The following is a 14,675-nucleotide window of genomic DNA, read 5'->3' as shown; positions in this document are numbered from 1 at the left end:
TATTTGGCGGCTCTGAGCTACATGGAAAGTGTTCTACAGGACAAGAAAGAAATGGCAACCACTTTCATGTCATACCTTCAGAAGCCACACAAGGTCACTTACATTTACTGAATTCTCAGGGAATTACCACTATGCCCAAACTCACTCAAAAGAGACCAAAGCTCCTGCCTTTCAACCGGAGAAGCACAACTTTCTTGACAAACAGGTGGTGTGGAGGAAATAGTTTGCAGCCATCTTCAGAGAAACAGTCTACTACACAGAGTACAGTCTGGAGCCATAAGATGAGAATTTGGGTTGAAACCTTGTGAAACGACCCCAGTTTTTTTTCTTATCAAAAATGTTAATTTTTCCATTGATGGACTTTCTTAGATCCTCCAGCCACCAAAGAATACCCCAGAGACATATGAATTAACAAAGAGTCTCATGTTGACAGAGGAGATCTCTGGTGAGGCGAAGCTGAAACAAACCTCAGCAGCACCCTTCCATCTATCAAAGGAGCGAAGTAAAGTGGATGGGGGAGCCATACATACTAGGGGAGCCCCTAAACTCCTGCCTGAGCAGGTCTGTCAGCTTTGTGTGTCTGGAAGCTCGCAGAAAGATCTGGTCATGAGTTGTGAAGCAGCATTTTACCGATCTGGCTTCCATAAAACAATTTAAAGCATGGGTTCCCTACACAACTTCATTATCTTGGTGTATCCCATGCTCCTTGCCCCACCCCTGCCTCACACCACACCTCACACCTCACTGAGAGCTCAGCTGATAAATCCTTCAAATAAATCCAAAACCTCTTTCCACCTAACCATCCTTTAGTGGGGCTATTTTTAAACAACAGGAAGAGGAAATGGTAACTTATCTCTCAGGTTACTTTTTACTTTATTTTTATGTACTGTCTTCTGGTGCAAAGAGATGTCGGGGGCAGGGGCTACCTCTGCTGCCAGAGGAGGAAAGTGAGATCAGGTTGGAAGTAAACTGTGGCCTGAAAACACAGTCCAAGACTCAGGTATCTGGATGAAAGAAATGTTAAGTAAACAGAAGCCATGTTTGAATCTGCTGAGTACCTGAACTGGCTTCACATATTTGGGTGTTAGAGTCCTGGAACCACTGCATGATCAAGTGAGTGTGTTTGTGTACATACATACATATATAAATAAATGTATACATCCACACACACAGATATGGATATATGTGCTTGCCATATGGTGGGCACTCAGAAAAGCATGCTGTTCTTATTATTAGGGTGGGTTAATATTTGTAGCTTATTTTGCTTTATTTTATTTACTAGTGGGCTCAAGTAGGAGATATTCCCTCAGAAGTTCCTCTCTATCTGGAAATATCTGAGTGGGCCACTATGTCTAGCTTATTGGTTAACATCAACATTAGCTATCGCATGAACAGTGACTTCTGGTGTAAAAAATACTTTAATTATCATTAACAGCTCTGTGATTGGGGCAGTATGCTTAGGTCCCCGCTTCACACTTCCAACATTAATATTCACGGTAGTCAAATGGCTCGCCCAATGGCTCTTAGCAGGTAGTAGCAGCGTGGGTGTTTTGAGCACAGTTACACACCAAAGCCACCCCTTTCACCCTGCCTTGCTCTTTCTAAATTGCCAAGTGACCTTGTATGAGCCTTCTGTGCCCAGTTCTTTACTCTGGGCTTTAATTTCTGGACTTGTAAGCTCAGAAGACTGAATTAAATTATATTTAAGGTCCTTTCTGGGTCTTAAGGTCTCTGATGAAAAGCATGTGTCCCAGTCTGGCTTCTGCTTGCTGTTCAGCTCTTTGCACAGTTTGGATTCAGAGGGGCCTGGGTTCTGACCCCATTCCAAAAGCACAGGCCTGGCCTTGGCTGCCATCGATGGCTCTGACTGCTAGCAGGACAGAACTCTCCTGGGGACCTGGGTGCAATCTGGGTGGAACTCCTGTTGGCCTGAAGATCTCCTCTGACCTTGGACTTGTGGTTATCTGAACCTTATTAACCAGCTTAGAAATTGTTACTCTATCCCTCTGCAGTCTGCTTCCTTTCCTTGCTCCAAATCCATGCGTCTAACAACAGAGAATGGGGCCTGGGAGGCAGGCGATTTGTATGACCTTGTTGATGCTGTCCTTCTGTGTGATGCTTCCATGTGAGGGCAAGTCACCTCAAAACTGGGCACTATCAAGAAGGGCTATCTTGGCCCAAGGGTGTGTGGAGCCATATGGCCTTTAGAGGGGGACTTATGAGGTAACATATGACTAAGGTAAGAACATCATCAGATTTCTAGTAATGCTTGGGAAATCCTTTTCAGGGTCCAGGGATAGTCCTTTTCAAATGCTGTTTCAAACGGTCTTCTGCTTTTTTTTTTTTAAAGTCCTACAGGAAGTCAGTGCCCCAGCAATGGTAGATGCAGCCTTTGCTCCATGGCCTTGGCACCGAGTCTCCTCAATCATGTTCTCTCTCCTAGGCCATAACTTGTCTAGCTTTACCCTGCAGAATTCAGGCAGGTCCACAGATTGTGCTGGGAAAGAAAAGGTCTACAGACATGGGGCTGAAGGGCAGCTCTGGTCCTGCCTCTCCATCTTCACACCTACTTTGAGAAAGTTTGTTTTCTAAAGGGAAAATGCATGTTGATTATGATTATGATTATTATTATTAATTATTATTATTTATTGTAAAGCATAAGAAGGTTAAATATTTTTTGATTCATGTCCATTTTATTTACTAGTTTAAGAAGTGAGATCATATGTATTCATATGTATATATTTGAGCATGGGATTTAAGTGTATCTGAGATTCTGTTTTTAAGAATATGAGATCATAAACACCTTGTCTTTTTCCCATTCTTCCTTGCCGGGGGCCAGTCCCTAACAGCTGACAGGTTCCCAAGAGAAGATAAGAAGTCAGGGAGGGATGAGTGAGTCAGGTATGGTGATTGGTGGTCAGGGGAATCTTGTAGCACTGACTGACCCTAAAAGCAGAAGGGATAGTAAGTTTAGGACTTTCCTAAAACGACTCAGGTATAATTTTCTCAGGAAAAGTCATAAAATGAATCATAATGCAGAAAGTCCCCAAGAATGCAACACAAAGAGAAGACCAAAACCCAAAAGTGAGAGACAGAACATCAGTGATCAAAGCATTCGACTCAGTTTTGCCGGAACTCTGTCCAGCAGCTGCGCTGGCTCAAAGATCTTCACCATTTCCAGTGGATACGGCTGTGCGCTTCCCGTATGTTGTTTTAAGTGTTTATCTCCACTGGTTACTTAACACTGAAAATTTACCTCTTTATTTTTTAAATTATCTAAACTACAATATTTTAGGGAGACCATTAAATGACTTGAAGACCTTTAATATAAGAATATTATTAAGAGGCATAAAATATTTATTCTGAATGGAATATCCCCCAAGTCTTTATATTGTAATTTAAAGAAATTTCTTGTATTTTTAATCTCCTGCTCAGTACATTTTCTCTGGAGGAATTAAAATGTTAGAAATATTTTGTATCCATTCAGAGAGGGTCTCCTTAAAACTAGTGGTGTGAACACCATCTTATGGTATTCCAGAAGATATGAGTCAGTACTGTGAGGTGACAGCATGTGTTTGTGAGGTAGGGGAATTTTATCTTGAAGACTGTTGTTTGCTGGGTCTGTGAGGGAGGTTAATTCTAATACTTAGTCAACCTTAAAAGTAAATGTACTTTTGTGATTTTTTTCTTTCATTGAAAATGGATTTTTTTCAGACAACATATCTTGATTACAGTTTCTCTCCTAGTCTTCCCAGTTCCTGCCCACCTCCCCTCCTATCCTGATCCATCTTCTGTCTCCTTGGGTATAAGGAAATATAATATATATATAATACAATATGATATGATAAAACAGAAACAAATCAGAATAGGACAATACAAACCAACAAAAGGAAAAGGGCCCAAGGAAAGGTATAAGATCCACTCATTTATATTCTCAGACATTCCATAAAAATGCAAAACTGGAATCCATGAAAAATATGCAGAAGAGCTGTAGATCCTTTATTATAAATATATATATTTTAAAGATGAATTTAAAAAAAGAAAAGAAAAAAGAAAAAAGGAAAAGGCCCTGACATGACATCCTGAGGCGGGAACCTCCACCAATACTGTTTAGCTCATTGACCGTTGGCATCTGCTGCTGGGCATGTGGCCTGCCCTTAAGAGTAGTTTGTTACTCCAGTGAGACTCCTTTGGAAAAATAAATTTTATTTGAAAGTGGTTATCAATGGAAGATAACTTCTCGGTTAGGGATGGGGGCATGTGTCCATTTCTCCTTTCAGCACTTGAACCCCATCATCTGTCCACTTTGAAGGCCCTGTGCATGCTACCTCAATCTCTGTGAGTTCACATGTGCATCCATCTTGTTGATTTAGGTGACCTTGTTTCCTCAGGTCCTTCATCCCCTTTGGCTCTTACACTCTCTCTGCTTCATCTTCTATGGGGTTCTCTGAACTCTGAGTGGAGCTATTCAGTTCCACACTAAGTGTGCCAAAGTCTCTCACTCTCTGCATAATGTCTGGCTTTGGGTCCCTGTATTTATTCCCATCTGCGGAGGTAGGAAGGTACTCTGTGATGGCTGTGCAAGGCACTGATCATATCTGTTTTGGTTTCATTTTAACAGTGAAAGGGAAGACAGCTCTCTGACCCATGTACCACTTTCAGAGTGTGTTCAGACTCCAATGCTGCCAACAGTCCCAGAGGTAAAAAAGAGGTCAAGAGGAACAGCCTGAGGACAGCAACTGCAGAAATCCTCCCAGGGCTCCAGGACAACGTGGAAGAGATGAGTCCAGCCACACAGACAGTGGATGAAAAGCTTACCTTGAGTCTATCGTAGCTAGGCTGCCAACTCACTTCCAAAGGGTATGTCTCTCTTTCCTCACCTGTCAAAACAGGAAATTGGATGCTCTGCAGAAGAAGAACCAAGTCTCCACTTGAAAAGCATCTTTAGTATCATTTAGCACTTATTTATTTGATGCAGTTAGAAACTGAATGTCAGAGATGGGCACTTGTGCACTGTCGTGCCTACGACCTGATGTTTCGTAGTATTCAAGCTCTTGTTTTTCTTCTAGATGGTTTTCCAAGGTTCTTCCAAGCCCAAGAGCTTTTTACTCTTAAGATGGCCTCCCTCCCAGCTGCAGCTATGGACTCATTCTTTGATTGGTCACTAGAGGCTCCCGTTGATACTCTTGATGGCACAATGTATATAGAGCTTCTATACAGTTTATCAACCTCACATAAACCTGGACAAATAATGTGTTCTGCCAGGCTCATGGAGGACATGCTCCTTTATGTGTGTGGCCATCCAGGATCAAGTCAGGCAATAGCTTTAGACAGGCTATTGAGCAATAACAGGATCAGCTTGGCAAGTTGACACTATAACCTTGAAGAAACCCCATTCTCTACTGAACTTCAGTTTCCTTAATATTTAAAAGAAGTTTGTTGAACTAGCTGATCCCTAAGGCACTGTTCAGCTGCGGTGTTCTGCTGCAGTGTTTCCTAATCTTTCTATTCCTACGGGCAATTTTAGTCAGAACCAAGGGGAACGTTCTTTACCACAGGAAACCGAGGAATGCTTGTAAGCTTTGGGATTACAAAACAAATTTGAGAATGTTTTATGACCCTGTGCTTTTTGCTTGTGTTTTCTAAGCTCAAATGTTCACAGCCTAACTCCATCTTAATTCTTATTGGTAGAGATATGAATAGGGGTAGCAGGATTGATCCCTACTTTATAAACTAGCTGTACATTTGCCATTGTTGGTAGGAGGCATGATTAGAGCCTCAGATTCCTAGAATCAGATCCTACTAGCTGGGTATTTATCTACTTGGGAGCTCAGTCATGTACATTAAAATATATGACATTTCACAGCCAGGACCAGTTTCTTAGAAGGGAGAGAGAGAGCCTGCTTGGGGTATTATGAAAGTGTTCACAGAGAGGGGAGAATAGTATCAAGGAGAGTGGAGAAAATGACCCCATGGGAGGTCTACTGAATGGGCATTTTCCCAGCTGAGCACAGTGCTGTGAAGAGGTTATATTGCAGGAGACTCACTATATGTAAATGCCGTGTTTTCCTAACCAGTATATATGTCTTGCTTATAAAAATATTTGTTCAATTCATCTTTGTTTCCTTATTAGGACTGATGCAAAAGGCATCTCTCAAAACTGATTGATGAATAAATGGGTTATATTAGAGGCATTTCCTCCCAAACTCTCAGTATGTTGGGTTGATATAACCTTATCACACACTCCTGGGAGGTAGGTTGAATGTGACACTTCTTTTGTTGACTACCACAGACGTGCAATGCTGTCCCTCGGTTCTGAAACTATACACAGATTATCTCTCACCTGGAGAAAGATTCGCTGTGGTCATCAGCTTGTAATAGTTGAAATGTGACACGTCCGTGACATGACCATGATGCTGAATTCAGTAACTGATACAGAAATAATATATCAACCCCAGTTCTTTGTAATAGCCCATGAGACCATTCTTACAGATAACAGAACAAAGAAATCCCAGGAATTGCTCCTGAGTATCCCCTGAAAAAATGTGCTAACAACTGTTAGTTATTCTTTTCATTGTTGCAGTAAAAACACCCAACGAAAACAACTTAAGGAAGGAAGGAAGGAAGGACTGATTTTGGCTCACAGCTTGAGGGAGCAGTCCATCATGGTGAAGAAGCTGTGGAAGGAGAAATGTGAGGGAGCTGGTCCCATCTCATCTGCAAGCAGGAAGCAGGAAGAGGAATGTCAGAGTTCGGTTTGCTTTTTTCTCTTTTTATTCAGTCCAGGGTCTCAGAGCGTGAAATGGTGCTGCCCACAGTTAAGAGTCACATAACTAGCTCATAACTAATCTAGATTCTTCCTCATAGGCTTGGCTGGAGGCTTGTCTCCTAGGTGATCTTACATCCTGTCAGGTTGACAATCAATGTCAACCATCCCACAACAAAGATGTGTCCAGATCATGACAGTAAAGATGCAAAGGAACCTACACTTTTGTCTCTATCTGGATTCCAGTTATAGATAACATGACTGTACTTAGGTTAAATAGTTATAAAACTAAATAGAGACACACAAATGAGTAGAGTAAAATGAGAAAACCTAAATAACAGAAGTTGTAGCACCCAGGCATGGTGGGACACACCTTCTAATTCTAGCACCCAGGAAGACGAGGATGATGGATGCCAATTTGAGGTTCTGTTAGGCTACACAGTGAATTTGATGTTAGTCTTTTACCAAGACTTTTGTTCTGATATAACACTACACAACCACAGATAGGGAAAGAATACATGAGATTCCCCTCTGTCTCCACTTACACCTGCATTAAGGCTATAGTCACCATGATACATTTTTCTCTAAGAGAGGAAGATCAGCTGCGTTCAATAGCGAACTTTTACAGGAAATAATGACACCAATTCTCTTGCAGAAGACAGTGTAACAGGAAATACTTTCCAAATGTATTCAGTGAGGCCACCATTACCATATTACAAAAATCAGATAGTCAATACAAATAAAGACAAATTCTGCAGTTATCTGTTATCTGTAGGAGCAAAGAGGCAACACTCTTGAGCAAAATAATACAATTGAAACCAATAGTGCTTCAAAAGAATTACACATACAAAGCAGGAGAGATGGCTCTGTAAGTGTGAGCATCTGCTCTGGAAGCATGAGGGCCTGAGTCTGCATTCCCAGCACCTGTGGTATAGCCCCACCAGACATGGCTGCATAAGACTGTCATTAGCACTGGAAGGTGGAGACCAGGAGCTCACTAGCTGGTCTGCCTGGATAGGAAAGGTGAGATTAGGGTTCAGTAAGAGATTCTGTTTCAAGGGATTCAAGTGGGTAGCAAGGGAGAAAAACAGTGACACCCACTTCCAGTCTCCACATTTCTGCACACAGGCATGCATACCTGTGTATGTGCATGTACCTACGCATGTGCACACACAGAGAGAATTAGTCAGTTAGTCAATCAGCTAAAAAGTAAAATTTATGAACCACGACCGAATGTGGTTCCTAAGTGTGCAAAAAAAAAAAAGGTGGTTTGATATTCACACATCCATTCATGTAATAACATAGCGACTGGGTAAAAGGCAAACATCACACAAGCATATTAATAATACAGAAAAGGGATTTCACAAAACCCAGTACTCATTCCTGGTCATATAGAACCATGGTGGATATTTGGCATCATCTCTTTGTCAAAACCCATAGAACACACAGCTCCTACAGTGAACCCTGACACAAGCTGTATGCTTTGAATGATAATGCTGTGTCTTTCATTGTACAGTCACTGACTATAATGTTCTTCTGGGGTGCGGGACATCAATAGTGGGAGTGCTTGTGCATGTGTAGAGACAGTGTTCTTCTTCCTAAAACTGCTGTAAAAAAATAAAGCTCACAGCAACAACAAAAATCAAGTAACACAAAAAGCAGGGAGACTCTTAAGCAGTGGCTCTCAGTGTTCTCCTGGAACCCCTGTGGCTCTCTGGAACCCTACTGGGGAGAGCTCATTTCTCAACAGCATTTCATAATGACCCTAGCACAGTACACTAGTTGTTTCTCTCACACTCCTTCAATCATGAATGTGGATGGAGTTTTCCAGAGGAGACATGACATGTGATATTGCAACAGAGGGCATGTGGCAGCAGCTAGGGCAGTTCAGCTGTCCCCAGTTAGGCAAGACACCAGAGAGACTTTTAAAGAAAAGAAAAAAAATAGTTAAACTGTAATTGTCTTCTCCCTGTGTCAGTTTTGGTGAGGAAAATAGCTGGGGTTTTGTCTGTTTGTTTGTTTTTAAATATGCTATTTTAGCATTAATGAGTTTATTATTACTTTAAATAAGAGATAATAAGCATTTTCTTTAAAAAAAAAAAAAGTAATGTGATGGGCTTGCTCCTTTGTGCAGATTAACACACAAGAGTTACAAAGGTGCCGGTGTGGATTATCACTTCTGAATGAGTGTTGAAGAATCTCAGAGGACATGAACCCTGCTCACAAGAGAAAACAGAGGCTCCTCCTTAGGGGGAAGGCTACTTGATTGAAGGTCTACACCTGGGCAGTTTGCTAAGGATGGAGAAGATACTGAGCAGAGTACACACACACCAAGGAAGTCCACTGAACTGTAAACTGAAGCCAGAGGCACAGAAAATGGAAGCGCGAGTTGGCAGATAAGATGGGTCAAAAGTGTGTGTATCTCTGTGTGTGTCTGTATGTGTTTATGTATGTGCATGTCTGTATGTATGTGAGTGTGTATGTATGTTGAGTGTGCATGTGTGTATAGGGTGGGGTGTGTGTGTGTGGTGAGTGTGTGTAGGGTATATGTAGAGTGTGTGTAGGGTGTGTATAGGGTATGTGTAGGGTGTGAGTATAGGGCGTGTGTAGGGTGTGAATGTGTGTATGTGTGCGTAGGATGTGTAGGTTGTATATAGGGTGTGTGTGTCTGTGTAGGGTATGTGTGTAGGGTATATGTATAGAGTGTGTGTATGATGTGTATGTAGGATGTGAGTATGTATATGTGTGTGTAGGGTGTATGTGTAGGGTATGAATGTGTGTATGTGTGTGTAGAGTGTGTGTAGGGTGTGTATAGGGTGTGTGTGTGTGTGTGTGTGTGTGTGTGTGTGTGTGTGTTTGTAAGGTGGATGTGGGACCAGGAGGCCCAATAGTTAATTAGAAGAGGTTATTCTGTTGCTGCACTACTCTTCTGAATCAGGCTTATGTAGATATAAATTATCTGCAGTAATTTCTCCCATTTTATCATCTAATTCTATGAGTTATTTAGACAGTATCACAGTCAAAGCATAGATTAGATTCATGAAAAGAAAAATTATATTTCATCCTTCATAGTTAATGCCTAGTCTATCCCAAGAGCCTGGTAGCCAATGCTCTATCTTTTTCCTTTTTACGAATGCCACATAAGTGAAATGAATTATAGGATTCACTTTTTAGAATTGTTTCCTTGACTTGTAATGCACTGGAAATTCATATCAGTAGATTTTTTTTTAATTGCTAAAGAGGAGTTCATTGGATTTTGTAGTCATTTCTACTATTCTATGGATGTGTATGTGTGAGTTGTTTCCAGTGTTAGGTAATCATGATGTTTTGTTTTGTTTTTTCGAGACAGGCTTTCTCTGCATAGCCTTGGCTGACCTGGAACTCATTCTGTAGATCAAGCTGGCCTCAAACTCAGAGATTCTCCTGCCTCTGCCTGCTGGGTGCTGGGATTAAAGGCATGCACTAACAACCACCAAGTTTATGAATACAATTTTAAACACATTGCTTTATGGGAATTTATGTGAGCATGGATTAGGAAGTGGTTTTACTTCAGGAAAGGTGATAGAAATGGGGAAGACAGATGAATAGTCTCGGTTTAAGCAGTGTGCCTGCTCTTGTTATAATCTGCATGTAGGTGATTTAACGACTGTCGCTGCAGGATTCTGAAAATCAACTCTGAGTCAATTTTACTAAGAGACATTAAGTTAGCAACTGAGATCATCAGAGACTTTCTTCAGGAGGCAGAAACTCAGCAGGAAAAAAACAAACAAATAAACAATCAAGAGCAGGTCAAGAGCAATCCTTGGTCTTTTTCTTTGTGAATCACCATGGTTAGCAGCCAGGAAGATTATAGCTGATAACAGTAAAACATCCTGAGCCCAAAGGTTTCATCTTCAAACATTGTCATCACCAAAGAGTTCAAGCATAAACCACTCTCTAGAGCCTGTTAAATGTATTTCCAAGTAACAAGTCATCATACAAAGGAAACATCTTTCTCTGGTGAAAGTTCTGTCTGTAGGTTGGAGACTGAGATTCTGGAAGGAACTTCTGAGATTTGAATCCCATATGGTAACCCATGTATTATCCCAACAGAAGAAACTTGCCCTGGTGCCATCTACCATGAATGCATTTTCTGGGAACTTGGCAAATGACAAATGTGATAGAGTCTTATGAGTATAGAGATCTGCTATTCTCACAGTGTGTTCTGAGGACCTGCTGAATTCGAGGTGTGTGATCATTTTGCTATCTTATTGACTGCAAATGCCAGGGACCTTGTCCTGAGTGGTCTTTCTCTAGACAGAGTCCAGGTAACACTCTAATCCTAACTCTTCTATATTCTTGGGCTGTGGGGAAAACTAAAAGTTAAAAAAAATAATTTGTTATTTCTAATTAAAATACATATAAACCACCAGCCCACTTTCTACCCTCAAAAATGAAAAAATTTGAGGTGTATTCGAGCCAATAGAGTGATAGACTCTTTAGGATAAAAGAGACTAGAAACGGAGTTCACCCAGTTCTCCAACAAATCTCTCCCAAGGTTATTCTTTTTCTACTCCCTCAAAGCCTATGTATTTCCAATAGTCTATAAAGTCCAAATTACTTTCTGAGATTCCATTCAAACCTCATCTTCTCCCTGAAGCCTCTCTTAATCAGAGACTTTTAAAAAGTCCTTCCTGTGCCACCTCTGCTGGAATGTTTGTCCAAGCACACTGTTACTCACTCTTGTTGCTTCCTTTGCTGCTTTGTGCTTGCTTAAGATCAATAATTCTGCTGTCTTCATTCCTTGTAACTTCATTCCTTTACACAGTGCCTAGCTTGTACCAAGTACCCAATAAACATTTTTTTAGCCGACAGTGACTCACTAGCTCCTGAAGCAAGCATCCTGTTCCATTTGTCATTTATAAACTGTTCTAACAGAGTCCTCCTCGTCGTTGTCCTCCTTGTCGTCGTCTTCTTTCTCTTCTTCTTCTTCTTCCTCTTCTTCTTCTTCTTCTTCTTCTTCTTCTTCTTCTTCTTCTTCTTCTTCTTCTTCTTCTTCTTCTTCTTCTTCTTCCTCTTCCTCTTCCTCTTCTTCCTCTTCTTCCTCTTCTTCCTCTTCTTCCTCTTCTTCCTCTTCCTTCCCTCCTCCTCTTCCTCTTTTCTTTCTCCCTTCCCCCTTTTCCCCTCCTCTCTCTCTCTCTCTCTCTCTCTCTCTCTCTCTCTCTCTCTCTCTCTCTCTCTCTATCACTCTCGCTCTTGCTCTCTCGTGCTCTCTCTCTTTCCCCAAGCTGGCCTTGAACTCACAATGTAAAAAAGTATAAATATAAACACTGTAACCTACAGATTTCATCTCTTAAGTGCTGGGATGTCAACTATAGTCCATCACTCTGAGCTGAAAACTCTTCTTTGAAATGAATCAGACCAGGTCTTGATATCTCACCAGCATCTCTTTGTGTTAGTAATAGGGACCTTTGCAGATCCACACGTCCATATTCGACCTGCACATTTGAAGAAAGCAGTCATGGCACTTTTCAATCCTCTCATTTCCCAATGAAATTCTGCCTGATTCTTTACTTTGTCTGAAATAATATTTATTTTATCTATGTAACTAAGGCAAGAGAAACCACACTAAAAATGCCATCAGGAATATGGTAATTGACATATCAAGCTGGAATCGGAAGATCTGTCATGAATCATTCACAGTAATTTCACTAAGTAATATTGTTTGGAATACTTTCTTTATTTACATTTAAAATGTTATCCCTTTTCTTGGTTCCCCCCCCCAGAAGCCCCCTATACCATCCTCCCTCTTCCAACATATGCAGCTGGAGCCATGTATATTCCTTTGTTGATGGCTTAATCCATGGGGGCTCATGGAGACTGGTTTGTTGATATTGTTTTTCTTCCTGTGAGGTTGCAATCCCCTTCAACTCCTTCAGTCCTTTCTCTAACTCCACTATTGGCTCAGTCCAATGGTTAGCTGTGAGCATCTGTATCTGTATTTGTAAGGCTCTGGCAGGACCTCTGAAGAGACAACCATATCAGGCTCCTTTCAGCATGCACTTCCCAGGCATCCACAATAGTGTCTAGGTTTGGTAACTGTATATAGGATGAATCCCCAGGTGGGACAGTCTCTGGATGGCCTTTCCTTCAGTTTCTGTTCTACAGTTTATCTCCATATTTGCTCCTGTGAATATTTTGTTCTCCTTCTAAGAAGGGCCGAAGCAGCCACACTTTGATCTTCCTTCTTCTTGAGCTTCATATGGTCTGTGAATTGTATCTTGGTTATTTGGAGCTTTTGGGCTAATAGCCACTTATCAGTGAGTGTATACCATGTGTGTTCTTTTGTAATTGGGTTACCTCAGTCAGGATGATATTTTCTAGTTCTAACCATTTGCCTAAGAATTTCATGAATTCATCATTTTTAATAGCTGAGTAGTAGTACTCCATTGTGTCAATGTACCCACATGTTCTGTATCCATTCCTCTGTTGAAGGACATCTGGGATTTTTCCAGCTTTGGCTATTATAAATAAGGCTGCTATGAACATAGTAGAGCATGTGTACTTATTAAATGTTGGTGCATCTTCTGGGTATATGCCCAGGAGTGGTATAGCTGGATCCTCAGGTAATACTATGTCCAATTTTCTGAGGAACCAACAAACTGATTTCCAGAGTGGTTGTACATGCTTGCAATCCCACCAGCAATGGAGGAGTGTTCCTCTTTCTCCATATCCTCTCCAGCATCTGCTGTCACCTGAGTTTTTGATCTTAGCTATGCTGACTGGTGTGAGGTGGAATCTCAGGGTTGTTTTGATTTGCATTTCCCTGATGACTAGGAATGTTGAACATTTCTTTAGGTGCTTCTCAGCCATTTGATATTCCTCAGTTGAAAATCCTTTGCTTAGCTCTGTACCCCATTTTTAATAAGGTTATTTGATTCTCTGGAGTCTTAACTTTTTGAGTTCTTTGTATATATTGGATATTAGCCCTCTATCAGATGTTGCATTGGTTCAAGATCTTTTCCCAATCTGTTGGTTGCCTTTTTATCCTATTGACAGTGTCCTTTGCCTTACAGAAGCTTTGCAATTTTACTTGTCAGTTCTTGATCTTAGAGCATAAGCCATTGGTGTTCTGTTCAGGAATTTTTTCCCCTGTGCCCATGTGTTCGAGGCTCTTCCCCACTTTCTCCTCTATGAGTTTCAGTGTATCTGGTTTTATGTGGAGGTCCTTGATCCACCTGGACTTGAGCTTTGTACAAGGAGATAAGAATGGTTCAATTTGCATTTTTCTAAATGCTGGCCCCAGTTGAACCAGCACCATTTGTTTAAAATGTTGTATTTTTTCCACTTAATGGTTTTAGCTCCCTTGTCAAATATTAAGTGACCATGCTTGTGTTGGTTCATTTCTGGGTCTTCAATTCCATTGATCTTTCTGCTTTTCTCTGTACCAGTACCATGCAGTTTTTACTACTCTGTAATACAGCTTGAGGTCAGGGATGGTGATTCCCCCAAAAGTTCTTTTATTGTTGAGAATAGTTTTTGCTATCCTGTGTTTTTTGTTATTCCAAATGAATTTGCAAATTACTCTTTCTAACTCTATGAAGAATTGATTTGGAATTTTGATGGGGATTGGATTGAATTTGTAGATTGCTTTCGGCAGGATGGCCACTTTTATCATATTAATCCTGCCAAATCCAGGAGCATTGGGAGATCTTTCCATCTTCTGAGATCTTCGATTTCTTTCTTCAGAGATTTGAAGTTCTTGTCATACAGATCTTTTACTTTCTTGGTTAGAGTCACACCAAGGTATGTAATATTATTTGTGACTATTGTGAAGAGTGTTGTTTCCCTAATTTCTTTCTCAGCCCGTTTATCCTTTGAATAGAGGAAAGCTACTGATTTGTTTGAGTTAAGTTTATATCCAGCCACT

At 40.9% G+C, this 14,675-nt stretch overlaps 1 long non-coding RNA gene across 3 annotated transcripts in view; it reads left to right on the top strand.

The window, feature by feature from the left end:
* Positions 1-10,562, top strand: part of LOC116086352 — a 40,206-nt gene extending 29,644 nt beyond the window's left edge. For all 3 annotated transcript variants that reach the window (XR_004116880.1, XR_004116882.1, XR_004116881.1), the window contains exons 2-5: positions 4,622-4,860; positions 6,584-6,750; positions 8,901-9,180; positions 10,401-10,562. This is a non-coding gene — a long non-coding RNA (uncharacterized LOC116086352). The remainder of the gene's footprint in view (positions 1-4,621; positions 4,861-6,583; positions 6,751-8,900; positions 9,181-10,400) is intronic.
* Positions 10,563-14,675: the final 4,113 nt, after the last annotated feature.

Source organism: Mastomys coucha, unplaced genomic scaffold (genome assembly GCF_008632895.1).
Source record: "Mastomys coucha isolate ucsf_1 unplaced genomic scaffold, UCSF_Mcou_1 pScaffold12, whole genome shotgun sequence".
Taxonomy (NCBI): Eukaryota; Metazoa; Chordata; class Mammalia; order Rodentia; family Muridae; genus Mastomys; species Mastomys coucha.
The sequence above is the reverse complement of the archived record's forward strand: the minus strand, read 5'-3'. Positions and strand labels throughout refer to the sequence as shown.